The sequence below is a fragment of the Dreissena polymorpha genome, chromosome 10 (assembly GCF_020536995.1).
Source record: "Dreissena polymorpha isolate Duluth1 chromosome 10, UMN_Dpol_1.0, whole genome shotgun sequence".
In the NCBI taxonomy this organism is placed as follows: Eukaryota; Metazoa; Mollusca; class Bivalvia; order Myida; family Dreissenidae; genus Dreissena; species Dreissena polymorpha.
In genome coordinates, this window is record NC_068364.1 from 41300667 (window position 1) to 41322393 (window position 21727).

General features: G+C 36.8%; 1 pseudogene; it reads left to right on the forward strand.

The window, feature by feature from the left end:
* LOC127847671 (dynein axonemal heavy chain 2-like) overlaps positions 1-21727 on the forward strand; it is a 133590-nt pseudogene that overhangs the window by 47089 nt on the left and 64774 nt on the right.

Genomic DNA, 21727 nt, shown 5'->3' on the forward strand with positions numbered 1-21727 from the left:
TTTATTTGCTGGAAGTTTATTAATGTTTATTTGGGAGCAACAATATTGAATCATTTATAGAAAAAGTTTTTTTTTCAATTTTTTCCATTCTTTATTTTGATGAAAGTTTTTTTTTTTTCAATTTAGGAGTCAAGTATATGTTAATGGGATCAGAAAAAAAGTAGTATTAAACAAGTACCCTTTCCTGTCTACATGTTTTTCATTGATTGATAAAGCCAATATTTTGACACGTTTTGAAATGGCTATAGAAAGAAATTACTATTACACTGAAAAAACATCCACATATAGCTTCTTTTTATGCATTGCTCACTAAGTATGCTCTGTTTCCCATAATCAGGTTCGTGAAAGCATTTGAGCAGGATGTAGACAGATGGGAGAGAACTCTGTCCCATATACTGGAGGTGGTGGAGATGTTACTCACTGTTCAGAGGCAGTGGATGTACCTGGAGGTGGGTCTTGTGCTAAATGATGCAATGCTTGAAATGAACAATTTCCTTCACAAGAAGCAAAGTGAAAATGGCTTTTGCAACCAGTATAAAATCAGAAAAGCCTGCAAGTAACTCGCAGTTTGTTCAGGTTTTATGCTGTTTGCTGCTCATCAGTATCAAAGGGTTAGAATTGAAGCCTTTAAAACTTGAATCTAGTAGGAAAGGTCTTTATTTAAATTTAACTGTCTAAGGGACCACACATGTGTGAAAATACGTTTCTAAGTGGTAAAGGATTAATGCATGTGTGTAAAGTGTCGTCCCTGATGAGTCCGCACAGGCTAATCAGGGACGACACTTTCTGCCTTAGCTGGATATTTGCTTAGAATTTATTTCCTTGAAATTAAAATTTATATAAAAGCGGAAAGTGTCATCTCAATTTCTTTGAGGGAATCTCATTTCTTTTTGGAAGCCGATTTGAGATATTTCCTGAGCCAATATTGGAATGGCACCAGTGTAATTATAAGTGCATTTAAGCATTCAAAATTCAACTTCAAAAATCTTTTTAATGCATTATGGAACTAAAAAGAATATAATTGGTGTATTTTCTGGAACAGGTGTATGAAATTCCGCAAATATTCTTAAAATTGTGTTTTTCTCCTACAGAACATTTTCCTGACGGATGACATTCGCAAACAGCTGCCGCGTGAGTCTGCCGAGTTTGACGACGTGAACGTCAAGTGGAAGGTGATCATGTCACGATTGAACAAGGATAAGAATGCTCTGAGGGGAACCCACCATGAAGGTAAAAATGAGTTGAGAAATGGGGAAATGGGGCTAAATGCATATGCATGAATTATGGGGAAATGGGGCTAAATGCATATGCATGAATTATGGGGAAATGGGGCTAAATGCATATGCATGAATTATGGGGAAATGGGGCTAAATGCATATGCATGAATTATGGGGAAATGGGGCTAAATGCATATGCATGAATTATGGGGAAATGGGGCTAAATGCATATGCATGAAATATGGGGAAATGGGGCTTAATGCATATGCATGAATTATGGGGAAATGGGGCTAAATGCATATGCATGAATTATGGGGAAATGGGGCTTAATGCATGTGCATGAATTACCGTCCCAGATTAGCCTTCTATGGTATTTTTTGTTCAAAGGAAGTTGTTTCTTAGCTTAAAAACCAGTTTAGGCAGAAATGTTTCCCCTGATTAGCCAGTGTGGAATGAGGGGGCATGCCCTATAGTCACAGTCTTGTATTTTAGGTTAGAAACTGCAATCACCAAACAGAAATTGACGCAGCAGGTCCATTTAAATGATGAAAATATATATAAACATTTTCCAAAGGTTTTCTAAGCTAGCTATTTTTAGGCCAATGAATGTAAGTTGTTCGCTGACCATTTTCTCAACCAATGAAACAGTGTTTATTTATAGGTCATATAATGCTGTAAAATTATTATTAATCATGGGACATTAATATGTGTTGATTTTGTGAGTTTATGTATCCACAAATTTAAGATTCAAACAATGAAATAGTTTGTTGTTGTTTTTAAGCTCGACTGTTTTTGTCATAGAAAGCTTGTCCTGTCGTCCGCCGGCATTGTGCTAAAACCTTAACATTGGCTCTTAAATCAAAGTGCTTGCACCTACAACTTTGAAACTTCATATGTAGCTGCACCTTGATGAGTTCTACATGCCACACCCATTTTTGGGTCACTAGATCAAAGGTCTAGGTCACTGTGACCTCTAAAAAAAAAACTTCTGACAAGCTTTCATTTATTCAAAACTTCAACTGCAGCCGAGCGTTGGCACCGGTTATGCGGTGCTCTTGTTGTTAGTTTTTTGTAACCTGTCGTTTTTTGAAAATCATGACATTTCATGCAGATTAATATAATTATGAAATGATTTTACAGTAATCAAAATGACTTAGTTTTTGATTGCAGGCATGCTGGAACAGCTGAATGACATGAACCTGAAGCTGGAGGAAATACAGAAATCCCTCGACATGTACCTCGAGACGAAGCGACAGACGTTCCCGAGGTTCTACTTCCTGTCCAACGACGACCTACTCGAGATTCTCGGCCAATCAAAGAACCCAGAGGCTGTACAGCCCCACCTGAAGAAGTGCTTCGATAATATCAAGTCGTTGAAGATGGGCAAGGTATGCTGTTGCTAGTGTTTTGTATGTTTATTATTTGAGCCGGAAAACTGGGCTTAATGCGTGTGTGTAAAGTGTAGTCCCAGATTAGCCTGTGCAGTCCGCACTGTTTAATCAGGAACAATTTTTTCTGCTTTTATGGAATGATTTCGTTTTAAAGGGAGTCTCTTCTAAAGGAAAATCCAGTGTAAGCAGAAAGTGTTTTCCCATATAAGCATGTGTGGACTGCAGAGGCTAATCTTGGATTACACTTAACACTTTGAATGCTGGGAAATTTGTCATCTGCTAAAATGTTGTGTGCTGAATTTCTAAAATTAGCATTTTCTTTGATTTTTTTCAAAGAATACTATCAGAATAGCAAACAGTTTGGATCCTGATGAGACGCCATGTTCTGTGGCGTCTCATCTGGATCCAAACTGTTTGTAAAGGCCTTTAAAATTCGGTTCCAGCGCTATAAGGGTTAACGCGTATGCATTTAGCCCAGATTTCCCAGTACGAGGCTCTTATTTACTTGCAGATTAGGTAAGCTCATTTTGTTAAGGGCTCTATTACAAATTTGGCTTGATGCCTCGACCAGTCACATCACTTGATGGGTGACTAGTCATGTCATTAGTCTATGTCCATTCTCCCTGGAACTCTGATTCAAGTTGGGCAGTTGTCAATTACTCGCTTAAGCCTATCCACTAAGTAGTGGTACACCAGGGACTGTATTCACAAATGTTTTAAGTCTAAATTATAGACTCACACTTAAGAAAAGAATCAAATTATTGTTTTATCTTTAATAAGTATCATAAAACAATCACATTTAATTTAAAGAGAACTATGCATCGATAACTTTTCATTCATTTGACATGATTCGATATCTCTTAAAAATTGATTTTTTAATTTGGGAAATGTAAGTCTAAATTATAGACTCAGACTTAAGAAAAGAATCAAAGCATTGTTTTACATTGTTTTACCCCTAATAAGTATCATAAAACAATCACTTTCAAATTATAGAGAACTACACACAGATCATTTGACATGATTTGATATCTCTAGATTTATTTTTTTGATTTGGAAAATATAGGTCTGATTCTATAATTTAGACTTAAAACGTTTGTGAAGACAGGCCCAGCTAATATTGAAAAAGTATGGGTAGGTCTTCTCACTGTTGTGATATTACAGAAATACCGTTTGAAAACAGCAAAAAAACTAACCAATAAAACCAAAGATGGCCACATCCATAAAGCTATCTGCATTTGAGCAGGGACAGCTGATAAGCACATCTTGTTTTCAATGTATTGATTATAAATGGGCCATGCTCTGTGAAAAGGGGGTTTACTGCACATGCCTTAAGTGTTGTCCCAGATTAGCCTGTGCAGTCCGCACAGGCTAATCAGGGACAACACTTTCCGCTTGTATGATATTGTTCGTGTAAATGAAGTCTCTTCTTAGCAAAAAAGCAGTTAGGGTGGAAAGTGTCGTCCCTGATGAGCCTGTGCTGACTGTGCATTAAACCCCCTTTTCACAGAGCATGCCTCAAATATAAGATACAACACTACCGGTATTTATCACATGACAGCTTCACTTTGACCAGCATGCTTGTTGACATTTGTTTGGTCTTTCATGTGTCCATGCCTTTGTGAACTTTTCCATGATCATGTTATGTCCGAAATTGTAAATGCAGGATTACTTAGATGTAATCTAGTATATAAATTTCATGCATAGTTGCTAAGAATGGTTCTGAAATGCTTTAAATTATTGATAAACAACAACAAATATGGAACAGCAACAGGGGCACCAAATGGTAAAACCTTACTCCTGTATCACTGTCTGTTTGCTTCATACAAGCATTACTTAAAAGGTCCAGTCTAGAAATATATGCTCTCAATGGTTTCATGTTAATTTCAAATTTCTATTGTTCCATTATGCACTACTGATAAGAGTTTAAGTACAGAACACTGGATGCATATAATTCTATCAGATATTCTTTGATCCAAATATATTTGTACTTAAATTTTGCTTCCCTCAATCTGCCCCCCAGAATTAATACAACTAAAAAATGTGTGTTTTCAAGGCCTTTGCTCACCAACCGATTTTTAGACTTTAGAAAAAAAGAAGAATATTGGTAAAACTTAAAAATACTTATACTAATTGAAAGTCAAGTGCAGTGAACACTTTTAATGAATTTTCTTTAAGAATAATGTTAATGATATAAGCACCATTTTCAGCTTGTATATATGCAAACTCTGATTTATTTTCCTCGAGTCTAAAACTTTTAAAATCTTTTATTCTTAAGTCTAAGAATGAGGTGTTGAATACAAGCCCAAGTGTGCTGTTGACTTTTACTAAATCTTTGGGCCATGCTCCGTGAATAAGGGATTTAATGCACGTGTGAAAAGTGTAGTCCCAGATTAGCCTGTGCAGTCCACACAGGCTAATCAGAGACACTTTCCTCTTTTATGATATTTTTTGTTTGAAGAAACTCTCTTCTTAGCAAAAATCTAGTTAAGGCAAAAGTGTTGTCCCTGATTAGACTGTGCGCACATGCATTAAACACCGTTTTCACATAGTACGGCCCATTTCATTGTATTCCCCTTTTACATAATCACAGTCAGGGCTATTTTTACTATGACACTAATCCTTATGAAAAAAAAAATATTTCTGTGTTTACAATTCCATTTTCTTCTGTTAATGATCCTCCATAACATATGCCTACAACTCGTTACTCTAAAATATACATAAAGTAATGATATTTTGTATGCACTTTTAATTTTCAGATCATTCATGTTGTATGTGAAATTTTAGACATAATTTAGTCATCATATACTCATGTGATATATGTATAGTTCATATTATAGTGTATAATATCAGCTGCATATACCAGCCATATCTTATGTAAACTTCTTATTAAGTTTTTACAATGTAGAAAAAAATATATATGTTGCAAATCTGCAACTAGAACACTTGTTCTCATAGACTTTCAGCTTATGCACTGAGCTTCCTATGTTTTTTATGCTCCCCCAAAATTTATTTTGGGAAAAGCATATAGTCGCCGCTTCGTCTGTCTGTGTGTGTGTCTGTCTGTCCGTCCGTGCACAATTTTTGTCCGGGCTATTTCTCAGCAACTAATTAATGGAATTCAATTAAACTTTATGGGAAGCTTCACTACCAAGAGGAGATGTGCATATTATCAGCGGGTTCTGGTAGGATGATTTTTCACATAGTTATGGCCCTTTGAAATTTTCTATAAAACTACTGTGCCCCCAAGACGTTTCCTTTTATCTGAATATCTGAATGAATATATAATGCAATATTGTGACAAAAAAAAACTTTGGGGAGCATCACCCGTCTCTGACGGTTTCTTGTTTAATAGTAAGCAGTGTTTTTTTCATTCAAATTTGTGTCCGGTAGCGGGGACCCATTCCCAAAGGAAAAAGTGTACATTTTTCCCAAATAGGACCTTAAAATTCCGGATGGAAGGTTTCCCAAAACAAATATTTGTACATTTGTTTTTATTGAAGTCTCAACATTAATTTCATCTAGTTCTATAAGTAATACCTTCGTAATTGTAGTATTAATATCACTTTTATTCTCAACTTTAATGTAATTTTTAGCAAAACAATGAAAACACTAATGTCCCAATTTTAGTAAAAACAACGTGATTTTTCCCATTCCAAAGGGACCCGGCCCAATTCCCAAAACACTGGAAAAAAACACTGGTTAGATTGTTCCTATATACATGTTTTAAAGAAGACATACATTTGCATAAATATACACACATTATCAATAATAACTTCCTGTTTACTAATAAATTTATTTTTGGTAACAGTAAAATATAAATAGATATAAACTATTTCTTAAGCATAAATATTTTGGGCATATGTTTATATATTATTAATTAAATAACTCTACATATATTTAGATTATTTTAATTTTTTTGGCATTTTAAATCAGGGCACTGGGTTTAACATGATTATATCTGATTTATATGTAAAAGGTAATTGAGTGCATTTTGGAAGCAATGTTATGTTTGTTTAAAAATATGCAAAATAATGCTAAAATCTCTTATCAAAATAATGCTAAAATCTCTTATCAAAATAATGCTAAAATCTCTTATCAAAATAATGCTAAAATCTCTTATCAAAATAATGCTAAAATCTCTTATTAGACTCGGTTAGACTCAACTCTGGTAATGTGTTCCATCATGTTTGTGACTTTTTTGTACTGACATTAAAATGTCTTACTTGTTGTATATTCTTGTTATTGTTGAACAAAAAGTTTGCTTTCTTCAATAAAAACAACAACATTATGACAACAAACACACACACAACTATTCTGATAAATTTTACTGATCTTATATTAATTTAAGTTGTATTTTAGTATTTACTTCATATAGCATTTTTGGTAATTGTAACATTTGTTTAATAATATATTTAAATATTTTAGATAATGTAACAATAGTTTCATATTTACTTTATTTCATTATTCTTGTAAAATGTTATTTACAATGCTTTCTTCCATAAAGAAATTCAAATAATTGTTTTAATTAAATTGTCCTCTAAATTCCCATAAACTTGATTTGGACTAGTTTTTCTGAATAAATAACTTTGTTTAAAACAATAAGACACTAACAAACATATTCAATATTAACCATTAGATCAACTGATTTTAAACATATTTTCTTTTTAACATTGATCTCAATATTAATTACTGTTTAACCTTTTTTTCTTTTTAACAACCCTAAATTTCTCAAGAGCTACTGAAATGTAATCTTTTCACTAATTTAACTATTATTTAAAATTGACTGCAGTGTAACCTATTTTCTTACCCCCACTTTACAGCAATAAATGCAGTGTAATCTATTTTCTTTCCCCACTTTACTGCAATTACTGCAGTGTAACCTATTTTCTTTTCCCCACTTTACAGCAAGGAATGAAATGGGAGGCAGCAGGAATGTCATCAGCAGACGGGGAGTATGTCGAGTTCATTAAGGCAGTCTATCTCGACGGACCGGTCGAGGCCTGGCTGTGCGACGTGGAGAAGAACATGAGATTCACACTGAAGAAACGACTGCCTGAGTGCCGAAACGCTCTGAAAAAGAGTTTGACAAAACGGGACAAGTGGATCAAGGAATGGCCAGGACAGGTGAGGGAAATTTGTAAGAAATTACCTAAAAAAGAAATAAAGTAACAATGTTATAAGTGCTGGTATATTTTGTCGATGTAAAGTAGCTCATTGTTTCCTTTGGCATATTTCGAGCTATGAAAGCAATGCAAGAAGAACAACTGCAAGATTATGAACAATATGGGTTAAACCAGTGATTATTTTTGCTAAAATTGCTGCTGAAAAATAGTGACTTTTCCAACAAATAAAAACACTTTTTCACAAATATTGCCAATAAAAAGAATATTAATGAATCATTATCAATAACTGCGAATATAAGAAGCGACGTAAGAAGAACTTTATATGATAAAAATAGCAGTATAATGTTGATAATGTTTATGATAAACAAATGGAATACTGCAATATTTTTAAAACATGATATTTCATTTTCCCCAATTTCCTGGTTTGTCTTTGCTATCTTTTGTAATTCAAAAGCAACTGTTTGTAACCCCCCCCCCCCCCCCTATCACTTTAAACAGAAGGGTTCGCTAACATTTTTATGTCCCCCACTATAGTAGTGGGGGACATATTGTTTTTGCCCTGTCTGTTGGTTGGTTGGTCTGTTGGTTGGTTTGCGCCAACTTTAACATTTTGCAATAACTTTTGCTATATTGAAGATAGCAACTTGATATTTGGCATGCATGTGTATCTCATGGAGCTGCACATTTTGAGTGGTGAAAGGTCAAGGTTAAGGTCATCCTTCAAGGTCAGAGGTCAAATATATGTGGCCAAAATCGCTCATTTTATTAATACTTTTGCAATATTGAAGATAGCAACTTAATATTTGGCATGCATGTGTATCTCATGGAGCAGCACATTTTGAGTGATGAAAGGTCAAGGTCATCCTTTAAGGTCAGAGGTCAAATATATGTGGCCCAAATCGCTTATTTTATGAATACTTTTGCAATATTGAAGATAGCAACTTGATATTTGGCATGCATGTGTAACTTATAGAGCTGCACATTTTGAGTGGTGAAAGGTCAAGGTCAAGGTCATCCTTCAAGGTCAGAGGTCAAATATATGTGGCCCAAATCACTTATTTTATGAATACTTTTGCAATATTGAAGATAGCAACTTGATATTTGGCATGCATGTGTATCTCATGGAGCTGCACATTTTGAGTGGTGAAAGGTCAAGGTCATCCTTCTAGGTCAAATATATTTTTTAAATTCCTTTTGGAGATGTTTTTTTTGTTGCTTCACACTTTCCTGTTCAATTAAAGAAAGATACAAGTGCAAGTATCCTCAATATTAGATAAGACACAGAAATGATTAATGTTTGCACAAACGTGACCAAATTATTTGCATATTTTCATATTTCCAGCTCTGCATCACGTCCAGTCAGATTCAATGGACATTCGACGTGGGTAAAGCGTTGAACACAACGAAGGAACGGGGCGACAAACGGGCACTGAAAACCATGAAGAAGAAGCAAATTTCCATGCTGAATAAGTTCTCGGAAGCCATTCGAGGCAACCTGACAAAAATCCAGCGTCTCAAAATCGTTGCCTTGGTTACCATTGAAGTGCACGCCCGTGACATCATCGATCGCCTCATTAAGGTCGGATGTTCAGACGTGAACGCGTTTGAGTGGTTGAGCCAACTGAGGTTCTATTGGGAAAAGGTATGAGACGCATTCTGAGAAAATGGGGCATAATGCATGTGCGTAAAGTGTCGTCCCAGATTAGTCTGTGCAGTCCGCACAGGCTTATCAGGGACGACACTTTCAGCTTTTAATATGGTATTTTTAGTTTCAAGGAAGTCCCTCCTTACTGAAAATCAAGTTTAGGCAGAAAGTGTCGTCCCTGATTAGCATGTTCAGACTGCACAGGCTAATCTGGAATGACACTTAACGCACGTGCATTAAGCCCCGTTTTCTCAGAACATGTCACATATATTGAAATATCTTTTTCGTTAACCCTTCACCACTTAGATACGTATTTTCACCCATTTGTAGTCCCTAAGAAAGTTATATTTTATTTAAGACCTTTATTACTAGATTCAAGTGTTTAAGGCATCATCTCAAAACCTTTCATACTGATCAGCAGCAAACAGTATAAAAACTGAACAGACTGCGCATTACTCGCAGGCTGTTCTGGTTTTATGCTGTTTGCACATAGCCATTTCACTTTGCTTCTAAGTGGGAAAGGGTTAATTTGAGCCTTGATCTTTGAAAACAAGAGTGCATGTGCTTAAAACGTTGTCTCAAAATCGCAATTGCTGTCAACTCAAGCTAATCAGGGAAGACACTCTCTACCTAGACTGGATTTTGGTTTAGAAGTACTCCATTTCAACCAAAAATTCCTATAACAGCAGAAAGCGTCATCCTTGATACGCCTGTGCTGACATCACAGGCTAATCTGGGACAACACTTTACCCACATGCATTAAGCCAAATTTTTGCAGGGCAACGCTGATTTAAATGTTTAAAAATTATAATTTAAAGATAATGTTCTAAACGTTGAACCGCAACAAAATTATTCTATTATTTTGAATTTGCATGATGTGTTATGTGCTTTATTTGTGTCACAATGTTTGCAAGTTAACCAAAAGTACCAGTAATAAAATTATATATTTGTTTGTAACAATAAAAGTTCAGGTTTATTGCTTTCATTTTTTACTTTGAATTAATTCCCGTCATCAGCATGATGTTTTGAGCATGTGAATTGTAAGTACACTTAGCCCTAGAAATGATTGTGTATGATCTGTGAATAAAAATGGAATTTAAGAAAAAATATTTCAATGAAATTTAACTAGAAAACGTAATTGGTTGACTGATTGTTAAGTAGGTAAACCGGTTAACCTGTTGGTTGACTGATTGTTAAGTAGGTTAACCGATTAACATGTGACTGATTGTTAAGTAGGTTAACCGGTTGCATCCCTATTTGAGCCCTACTCTGGGAAAATGGGCCTTAATACATGTGCACAAAGTATCGTCCCAGATAAGCCTGTGCAATTTGCACAGACTAATCAGGATTGACAATTTCCTCTTTGATGGTATTTTCTGTTTAAAGGAAGTCCCTTCTTAGCAACATTCCAGTTAAGGCCGAAAGTATCATGCCTTATTGGTCTGGGCAAATAGCACAAGCTATTCTGGGACAATCATGTATGCACATTAATTGAGCCCCATTTTATCAGAGTGAAGCTTATTTATAACTGTTTCTTCTCTGTGCGGGGAAAAGCAAGTACTAATCAGGGCTTTTTTTTCTCTGTGAGAATGGCCATTTTTCCCAATTTTGGGAAATTCGCAACTCAAATTTTCACAATTTCAAGAAGTTTGCGCCTGAAATTTTCACAATTTCATGAAGTTTGCGACACAAATTTTCACAGTTTTAGAAATTTTTCGCCAAAATTTTTCCCAATTTTGAACAGTTCTCGACTTATTTTTTTCACAAAATGGAAGGCCAAGGCCCCTTCACAAAAACAGGAAAAAAAGCACTGCTGACATTGGCACCTTTTGTTTGCCAGGACATTGATGACTGCGTGGTGAAGCAGACAAACACCCAGTTCCAGTACGGGTATGAGTATCTGGGTAACTCCGGCCGTCTGGTCATCACACCACTCACTGACCGCTGCTACATGACACTGACCACTGCCCTGCATCTCCACAGAGGGGGCAGTCCAAAGGGCCCTGCAGGTAGAACATTAGGGACAATTGCTGCAAGTTTTTTTGTTTGCTTTTTGTTTTGTTTTTGAGAGAGTGTGGGGGTTCTTTCTCTCACTGACCGCTGCTACATGACTCTAACCACGGCCCTTCATCTCCACAGAGGGGGCAGTCCAAAGGGACCTGCAGGTAGAACATTAGGGACAACTACTTCAAGGTTTTTGTTTGCTTTTTGTTTTGTTTTTGAGAGGGTGTGGGGGTTCTTTCTCTCACTGACTGCTGCTACATGACTCTAATTATAACCACGGCCCTTCATCTCCACAGAGGGGGCAGTCCGAAGGGACCTAGGTAGAACATTAGGGGCAATTACTCAATTTTTATGCCCCCCACCACTATAGTGGGGGACATATAGTTTTTGCCCTGTCTGTTTGTCTGTTGGTTTGGTCAAACTTTAACATTTGGCATAACTTTTGCAATATTGAAGATAGCAACTTCATATTTGGCATGCATGTGCATCTCATAGGGCTGCACATTTGAGTGGTGGAAGGTCAAGGTCATCCCTCAAGGTCAAAGGTCAACAACAAAAAAGTCAAAGCGGCGCAGAAGGGGACATAGTGTTTCTGACAAACACATTTCTTGTTTTTTTTTTCCTTTTTGTTTTGTTGTTGAGAGGGGTGGGGGTCTTTCCCTCACTGACCACTGCATTGTGACACCATGGCCCTTCACTTACACAAGGGGCAGTCCAAAGGGACCTGCAGGCTAAAGCAATAGGGAATATTATTCTCTTTTTTGGAATTGCTGGGACTGTAAAATAACACTGACAACAGCCTTTCATCTGCATAGAGGGTGAAGTCCCAAAGGAAACGCAGATGAAAAACATTAGGGACAATTATTCTCAGATTTTTTTGTTGCTTCTGATAGGGGTATTCCACTACGACCCAATTCCCCACGATTTGTCCCGATTTCCAATATTTTGAGGTCTGGGACATTTGTAGCTCAATAGGCGAAGGTCCTAACTCATTCGTAGCTAGTCGTGGGCAAGTCGTGAGCTCCCAAAAAATCGCGGCCAGTTTTTAAACGTGTTTAAAATTTGACCAAGACCTTCAAGCTGAATTTAATCGCAGTTGACTCATAACAGTGTCGTAGTGCGTTCTTGGGCGTCGTAATGGAATCTTAAGTAATTCATGACTCAATCGGGGAATTGGTGATCATGTGATCTGTCTAAAAATCATTTACGACTTTGTCAAGACTCTCAAGAGTTCACCCTGATTGAGTTGCGAGCCTGCTAAGATTCTCGCGTTTTAGTTACGAAACAGTTACAATTTTGTAAAGAATGAATAAAGAAATAATATTTTTCCATCATGTTTTGTTGTCGAATAACCTACTGTAAGGAGTATATATGCGTAGGAATTAAATCAGGAATGTGGAGCACAAGTGCTTTGATAACACAAATCTATACTCCTTACTGTGGGTTATTCGACAACAAGCCATCATAGAAAAATATTATTTCTATTCTTACAAGATTCTGATTGATTTGCTTCAAGCTTTTGGACGTGAACTATATTTTTCAATACTCCGCCCTTCTTAGTACAAAGTTCACTATTTAGTGACGTCATTGAATTGTACAAACATTTGACGTCATTTTCATTCATAAATATTTTGCAAATTACGTCACTTTAATTGAGAACAACACTCATAGAAACTAAATGACGTCATATATGTTAATTCTTCTGTAAAGCTGACATGCTATAAATGTTTTCTTAATTACGTTTCTTTACAAACAAATTCTTAGCAGGCGTGGTTATGCCACTTATCACCAAATATACAAATTGTTGTTTCATTACATTTATATACGTGCTACATTTTTTACATTTCTTTAAGAGCGGGATTTAAGCACGTGCATTTTACTGCAATATTTTCTTAATTTATTCGGAACTATTTTCGAAACATTAAGCTCCGCCCATAATTGATTGCAGAATAACCCACACTTTTTTTCCTACTTTGTCTATAGAAAACAATTCGCGTGCCATGTTAGAATCAATATCAGTAGATATTGGCGCCGAATTCATGGATGCGTTCGGTGAGGTCCTAGCTTAGTCGTGACCGATCTGCATCGTTCGTAGTACAGTCGCAGTAGATTCTTACACATTGTAGTGAAGTCACTACCCTATTCGCAAGACTACAACCGAATCCCACAATTTGTCGTAACTCAATCTTACCACTGTCGTAACTGAATCGCAGACTGTCACGAGTCTTCCTGATTCAATAAATGTGAGAAATCGTAGCGAATCGTGGGCTTGTTTTCGTAGTGGAATATGGCCATGAGTTTTGTTTTTTGTTTCTTTGACCTCTATTGCATAGCTGATTACGGAGGTGGGTGGGTGGGGAAGGGGGGTCCCAAGTGACATGCAGGTAAAAACATCAGGGAAAAATTATTCTAATGATGGTTTGTTAAACTTGAGCAATGCTCCGGGAAAATGGGGTTTAATGCATAAGAGTAAAGTGTCTTCCCAGATGAGCCTCTGCTGTCTGCACATGCTTATCAGGGGTTACACTTTCCCCTTAGACGTGGTTTTAGTTCATGTGTGTAATTGTGGATTGCTTACTTTGATTCTATTTATAGGTATGGATAAGACTTAGAGACAGTGAAGGATCTTAGGAAGGGTTTGGGCATTATGTCATGGTTGATCACTTACATTTATTCTATTTATAGGTACTGTAAAGACAGAGACAGTGAAGGATCTAGGGAAGGGTTTGGGCATGTATGTCATGGTTGATTGCTTACATTAATTCTATTTATAGGTCTGGGTAAGACAGAGACAGTTAAGGATCTTAGGAAGGGTTTGGGCATGTATGTCATGGTTGATCACTTACATTTATTCTATTTATAGGTACTGGTAAGACGGAGACAGTGAAGGATCTAGGGAAGGGTTTGGGCATGTATGTCATGGTTGATTGCTTACATTAATTCTATTTATAGGTCTGGGTAAGACAGAGACAGTTAAGGATCTTAGGAAGGGTTTGGGCATGTATGTCATGGTTGATTGCTTACATTGATTCTATTTATAGGTACGGGTAAGACGGAGACAGTGAAGGATCTAGGGAAGGGTTTGGGCCTGTATGTCATGGTTGATTGCTTACATTATTTCTATTTATAGGTCTGGGTAAGACAGAGACAGTTAAGGATCTTAGGAAGGGTTTGGGCATGTATGTCATGGTTGATCACTTACATTTATTCTATTTATAGGTACTGGTAAGACGGAGACAGTGAAGGATCTAGGGAAGGGTTTGGGCATGTATGTCATGGTTGATTGCTTACATTAATTCTATTTATAGGTCTGGGTAAGACAGAGACAGTTAAGGATCTTAGGAAGGGTTTGGGCATGTATGTCATGGTTGATTGCTTACTTTGATTCTATTTATAGGTACAGGTAAGACGGAGCCAGTGAAGGATCTAGGGAAGGGTTTGGGCATGTATGTCATGGTTGATTGCTTACATTGATTCTATTTATAGGTACGGGTAAGACGGAGACAGTGAAGGATCTAGGGAAGGGTTTGGGCCTGTATGTCATGGTTGATTGCTTACATTGCTTCTTTTTATAGGTACGGGTAAGACGGAGACAGTGAAGGATCTAGGAAAGGGTTTGGGCATGTATGTCATAGTTGTGAACTGCTCGGAAGGTCTCGACTACAAATCCATGGGTCGTATGTTCTCCGGGTTGGCTCAGGTCAGTCTAGTTTTCTACTTCGGACATCTGAGGATTTTCTAACAATGGAATTTATATAGTTTAAGCAGTTATTAAAAAATATTTACTTACTTGTTACTTATTTTATAATAGTTTCTTTAAAGGTTTTTTAAGCAGATTTCTTTTGAAAAATTAAGCTTTAGACTGGTATCTTTTAATTACATGTATTACTGAAAATACGTGCATGATATTGTACCTAAAGAGTAATGCATGATGTATAATTATACCCCCACAAACGAAGTTTAAGGGGATATATAGGAGTGAACTTGTCTGTTGGTCGGTCTGTCGGTCTGTCTGTCGGTCCGTATTAAGTGTCCGCTCTCTAATTCAAGTAGTTTTCATCCGACCTTCACCAAACTTGGTCAGAATTTGTATCAGCATGAAGTCTAGGCCAAGTTCGAACATGGACCTTGACGGGTCAAAAACTAGGTCACGGGGTCACTAAGTGCGTTTTAAACATTCAGCATGTTGTCCGCTCTCTAATTCAAGTAGTTTTCATCCGATCTTTCAGAAGTTTTATGGAGATGATCTTAAGGCCAAGTTAGAACATGGGCCTTTCTGGGTCAAAAACTAGGTCAAGGGGTCACTTAGTGCGTTTTAAAAATTGAGCATGGTGTCCGCTGTTTTTTGTGAAGATGACATGCAAAATATTATGTGTCAATGCAGCATGTGGGGGTATTCGTCACGTCTGTGACAAAGCTCTAGTTTTATCATATGCTATACCCTGTTTCTTATGTAATACAACCATTACATATTTTTTATATTACACATGTGTAATACAACATTTTTAAGCGTTTTCATTGGCTTATTTTCATTTATTGACCAATTGCATTTTGTTATTTTGCTGAAATGACGTTGCAACTTCATATAACGTCACAAAATGTAAACAACATTCAGGATTTATCATTATGTTTGCGTAAATATTTATTTAACTTGTTCATTTAAAAGCATGTGATAAAAAAGATCTGACACTTGTTGTCATATCATACCATTTTTATGCCCCCCTTCGAAGAAGAGGGGGTATATTGCTTTGCTCATGTCGGTCTGTCGGTCGGTCCGTCCACCAGGTGGTTGTCAGACGATAACTCAAGAACGCTTGGGCCTAGGATCATGAAATTTCATAGGTACATTGATCATGACTCGCAGATGACCCCTATTGATTTTGAAGTCACTAGGTCAAAGGTCAAGGTCACGGTGACCTGAAATAGTAAAATGGTTTTTGAATGATAACTCAAGAACGAATACGCCTAGGATCATGAAACTTCATGGGTAGATTGATCATGACTCGCAGATGACCCCTATTGATTTTGACGTTACTAGGTCAAAGGTCAAGGTCACGGTGACCCAAAACAGTAAAATGGTTTCCGGATGATAACTCAAGAATGCATACGCCTAGGATCATGAAACTTCATGGGTAGATTGATCATGACTCGCAGATGACCCCTATTGATTTTGACGTTACTAGGTCAAAGGTCAAGATCACGGTGACCCGAAACAGTAAAATGGTTTCCAGATGATAACTCAAGAATGCATACGCCTAGGATCATGAAACTTCATGGGTAGATTGATCATGACTCGCAGATGACCCTTATTGATTTTGAGGTCACTAGGTCAAAGGTCAAGGTCACGGTGACCCGAAATAGTAAAATGGTTTTCAGATGATGACTCAAGAACGCATATTCCTAGGATCATGAAACTTCACAGGTAGATTGATCATGACTCGCAGATGACCCCTATTTATTTTGAGGTCACAAGGTCAAAGGTCAAGGTCACGGTGACCCGAAATAGTAAAATGATTTTCGGATGATAACTCAAGAACGCTTTTGCCTAGGATCATGACACTTCATAGGTACATTGATCGTGACTCACAGATGACCCCTATAATTGATTTTAAGGTCACTAGGTCAAAGGTCAAGGTCACAGTGACAAAAAACGTATTCACACAATGGCTGCCACTACAACGGACAGCCCATATGGGGGGCATGCATGTTTTACAAACAGCCCTTGTTTATTAAACTCATCCAGGAAATTCGTTAGTAAGCTCGCCAAAGGCTCGCATACTAACAAAATTTCTGAACTCGTTTAATAAAATATGGTATGATATGACAACTCGTGCAAGATCCTATATGAATGTGATACAGAAATGTTACGCAAAAACACAGATGATGCTTGTTTTGTTTTTTATGTAATAACATTTCGGGAACAGGAGACAATTTATTGGGCTTTGTTCTGTGCAGTCTGCACAGGCTAATCTGAGACAACACTTTCCACGTTTAATATGTCTTTAAAAAAAAATTGAACAGGTATTCAATCCAATAGTTTCCTACCTAATCCTTGTCATATACAAATGCACATCGCTCGTATGTTTCTCATCACAGACCGGCGCCTGGGGCTGTTTTGACGAGTTCAACAGAATCAACATCGAGGTATTGTCCGTCGTCGCTCAGCAGATTCTCTCCATTCTCAGCGCACTTGCTGCCGGATCAGAACTGTTTGTGTTTGAGGGAAGGGAGATCACTCTGGTGTGGTCATGTGGAATCTTCATCACTATGAATCCAGGTATGGAGTTGTCTTTCTTGGGTCATTTACATATTACTAGCAAAATTTTGTTTTTGAACTTTCAGCATTTTATAATGGGCATTTTTGTACAATTTGTCACAAATTATCATTAGATATACTAAATTTAATATGAACTTCATGAATAATTCTGATTAAAGAATGATAACTTTTTTTTTTGATTTTAGAACTTTAAATTTGTTTTCTGTGTTGTATTATATGATCTGTTAAAACATGTAGCAGTTTTGCAATTTAATACTGCAAAATGCAAAGGGGTGAAAAGAATAAAAGAATTAATTGAACATTATAATTTGTATTCGTTTGATTTTAAGTGCGACCGAGGACCATTTACAGTAGGTGCATCAATGGTGTCTCATCACACAATTCTTGCTCACAAATTATGTTGTTTTATGAATGTAACTTATGTTTTTATTATATTTAAATACATTGTCACACTTATTCATCGTCAACAATATCTAATATTGTTGGGCATTGAAAATTGCATGGATTAAGATGCAAAAGAACTATAAGAATATTAAAAGAACTTTGCCGCTTTTTGAAATAAAAAACGACTCTCATGTGTTGTATATGTAATTGTGTTGTTTTCTTTTTTCTGCTTACATTCTGAAAATGAGGCCAGGTTTACATGCTAGCTTTGTTGGGTGTGTGTTGAACTTGGTTTTGGAATTTAAATACCAGTCCAGCCATATAATTTGTGTAGGGGGATAGGTCAGGAAATTATTTGAGTAGTGCTCTGTGAAACGGGGAATAATACATCTGAGTAAAGTGTCATCCCAGGTTAGCCTGTGCAGTCTGCATTGGCTAATCAGGGATGACACTTTACAGCTAAACTGAATTTTTGCTAAGAAGACACTTTTTTTAAACAAAAAATATCATAAATAAGGAAAGTGTCGTCCCTGATTAGCCTGTGCTGGTCGTATACTTTACGCACATGCGTCGAACCCCCCTTTTCACAGAGCATGGCCCATTTATATTTCTGTTCCTTCCTAAGATTGAAATGGGGCAATTATTATCAGTAACTAGAGTCTTGGAAGTGGGGGTATATTGTTTTACACATGTCGGTCCGTCCGTCCGTCGGTCCGTCCGTCCACCAGATGGTTTCCGGATGATAACTCAAGAACGCTTAGGCCTTGGATCATGAAACTTCATAGGTACATTGATCATGACTGTCTGATGACCCCTATTGATTTTCAGGTCAAAGGTCAAGGTCACAGTGACTCGAAATAGTGAAATGGTTTCCAGATGATAACTCAAGAATGCTTAGGCCAAGGATCATGAAACTTCATAGGTACATTGATCATGACTGGCAGATGACCCCTATTGATTTTCAGGTCAATATGGTCAAAGGTCAATGTCACAGTGACTCGAAATAGTAAAATGGTTTCCAGATGATTACTCAAGAATGCTTACGTCTAGGATCATGAAACTTCATAGGAACATTGATCATGACTGGCAGATGACCCCTATTGATTTTCAGGTCACTAGATCAAAGGTCAAGGTCACAGTGACTCGAAACAGTAAAATGGTTTCCGGATGATAACTCAAGAATGCTTACGCCTAGGATCATGAAACTTTATAGGTACATTAATCATGACTGGCAGATGACCCCTATTGATTTTCAGGTCACTAGGTCAAAGGTCAAGGTCACAGTGACTCAAAATAGTAAAATGGTTTCTGGATGATAACTCAAGAATGCTTACACCTATGATCATGAAACTTTATAGGTACATTAATCATGACTGGCAGACAACCCCTATTAATTTTCAGGTCGCTAGGTCAAAGGTCAAGGTCACAGTGACTCAAAACAGTGAAATGGTTTCCTGATAATAACTCAAGTTTAATTAGGCCTAGGATCATGAAACTTCATAGTTACATTGGTCATGACTGGCAGATGACCCCTATTGATTTCCAGCCACTAGGTCAAAGGTCAAGGTCACAGTGACAAAAAACATATTCACACAATGGCTGCCACTACAACTGACAGCCCATATGGGGGGCATACATGTTTTACAAACAGCTCTTGTTGCTTTAAGTACTGATTGAAAGCTATGACTGGCTCAGTGTACCTATGAAAAATGAGCAGATTAACTATTATAATTGAAATTTGTGCTTCACTCTAAGAAAATGGTACTTAATGCATGCACTTTAAGTGTTCTCCTCGATTAGCCTCTGCAGTTCACACAGGCTGATCAGGAACAATACTTTCCAACTAGATTTTTTAAAGAGAAGTTCTGTAAGCATAAAATTTCATGAAATCACTTGGTATAGTCCCTCATTAGCCTGCACAAACTGCATAGACCTATCTTGGATAACACTATACACTTGCATTAAGCCCAGTTTTCCCACAGTGAGGCTCATATGGAGAAATATTGCGGTAAACCTTTCCCACTTAGAAGCTAAGTAAAAATGGCTATGTGCAAACAGCATTAAACCAGAACAGTCTGGGAGTAACTCTAAGTGTATTCAGGTTGTATGCTGTTTGCTGCTCATCCGTTACTAATGGTTGGAAATGAAGCCTTAAAAACTGGAATTTAGTAAGAAAGGTATTTATATAAATGTTACTTTCTAAGGGACTACACGTAAAAAAGCGTATTTTTGTGGTAACTGGTTAAACAAGGTATGAACGTAATTTTGTATTCCACCACAGGCTACGCAGGCAGAACTGAGTTGCCTGACAACCTCAAGTCCATGTTCAGGCCCATAGCCATGGTGACGCCAGACTCCAACTTGATTGCAGAGATCATCCTCTTTGGAGAGGGCTTCGGAAATACCAAGGTAACGGGAACCTTAAAAATGTGTATTTAGTTAAATTTATACCTATTTATTTTAACGCCATTGAATTGAAATACTAATTGAAGCGCTCTCGAGTTCATTTCCTGCTGGGAACCAGTATTTTTTGTCTTTAAGAGAGATAGGAAGAACGCTCCCACAGCGGGGATCGAACCTGTTACATCCTGGTCGCTAGTTGGACACCATATCACATAAGCCACTGCGAAAATTGCAAAGTATTTATTTTGATGGTTTTGTCTGAAACATGGTCTTTGTGTGCCATACATATCACATCTACTGCTGAGATGGCTTCAGGAAGTCTTCAGAGATTTTATTAATAAATTGACTTCTTCTTCCCATTAATTGCAGGGCTCCTCTGGATCATCGACTCTGTTTGACTATTCAATGAGTCTTGGGCCTGGGTAGAACCAGTACTTTGGTGTCTTTGGGAGAGATTAAAGAACGGTCCCACAGTGGGAATAGAACTTGTGACCTCTCTATTGCTAGGCGGAGACCATATCCACTACACCAGGGCGATCTGTGATCTGAATTTACACGTTTTGTTGCCTTTTGCAAAACAATGATTGTAAAATAATATAAGTAAAGGAAACAAGCACATTGTCTAATTTGCCATCATGTGATTTAGAATATACAATCTTTTAATTCATTTGAAGATGTTTAATGTACATGTTCGCATTATTGTTTGAAATGATAAATGCTATTGTGTTTGTTTGTTTGCTCCTGCATAGCAATCCAACATAAGACTGGGTGTATGTACATATTGCATGTAAAATTTTGCTTATAGATTTTGTTTAGGATTTTAGCATCCATCTGTTAATTGTAGATTTTTACATCAGGAACATGGTGGCGCATGATTAAAGTGAAAACATAGCTTGTAGAAAAAATGTTGGAAATAGAATATAAAAATTGCTTGTAGAAATTACTTGGAATACATATATAAATTTTGTAACACATTTTATATAGAAATTTATTTACTTTATAAGTTGCTTGGGTACATGCATTTGCATATGCATGGATTGCTTATTGAAGCTGTTTAGAAAATATCCATACAGTTTATTTACTGTTTAATTATGAACAATTTCAGTTGGCTGTATGCAGTAATTACTTGCTTATTCTGATTTGCATGGAATTTTGCAAATGTACAGCTATTTATTTTCTTACAAAAATATCTGAAGTATATTAGAAAGCATTTTGATCAGAGACATATTTCCTTAAAATAAAAACAACTATAAACAACATTTTTTTTAAAAATATATTTGTTA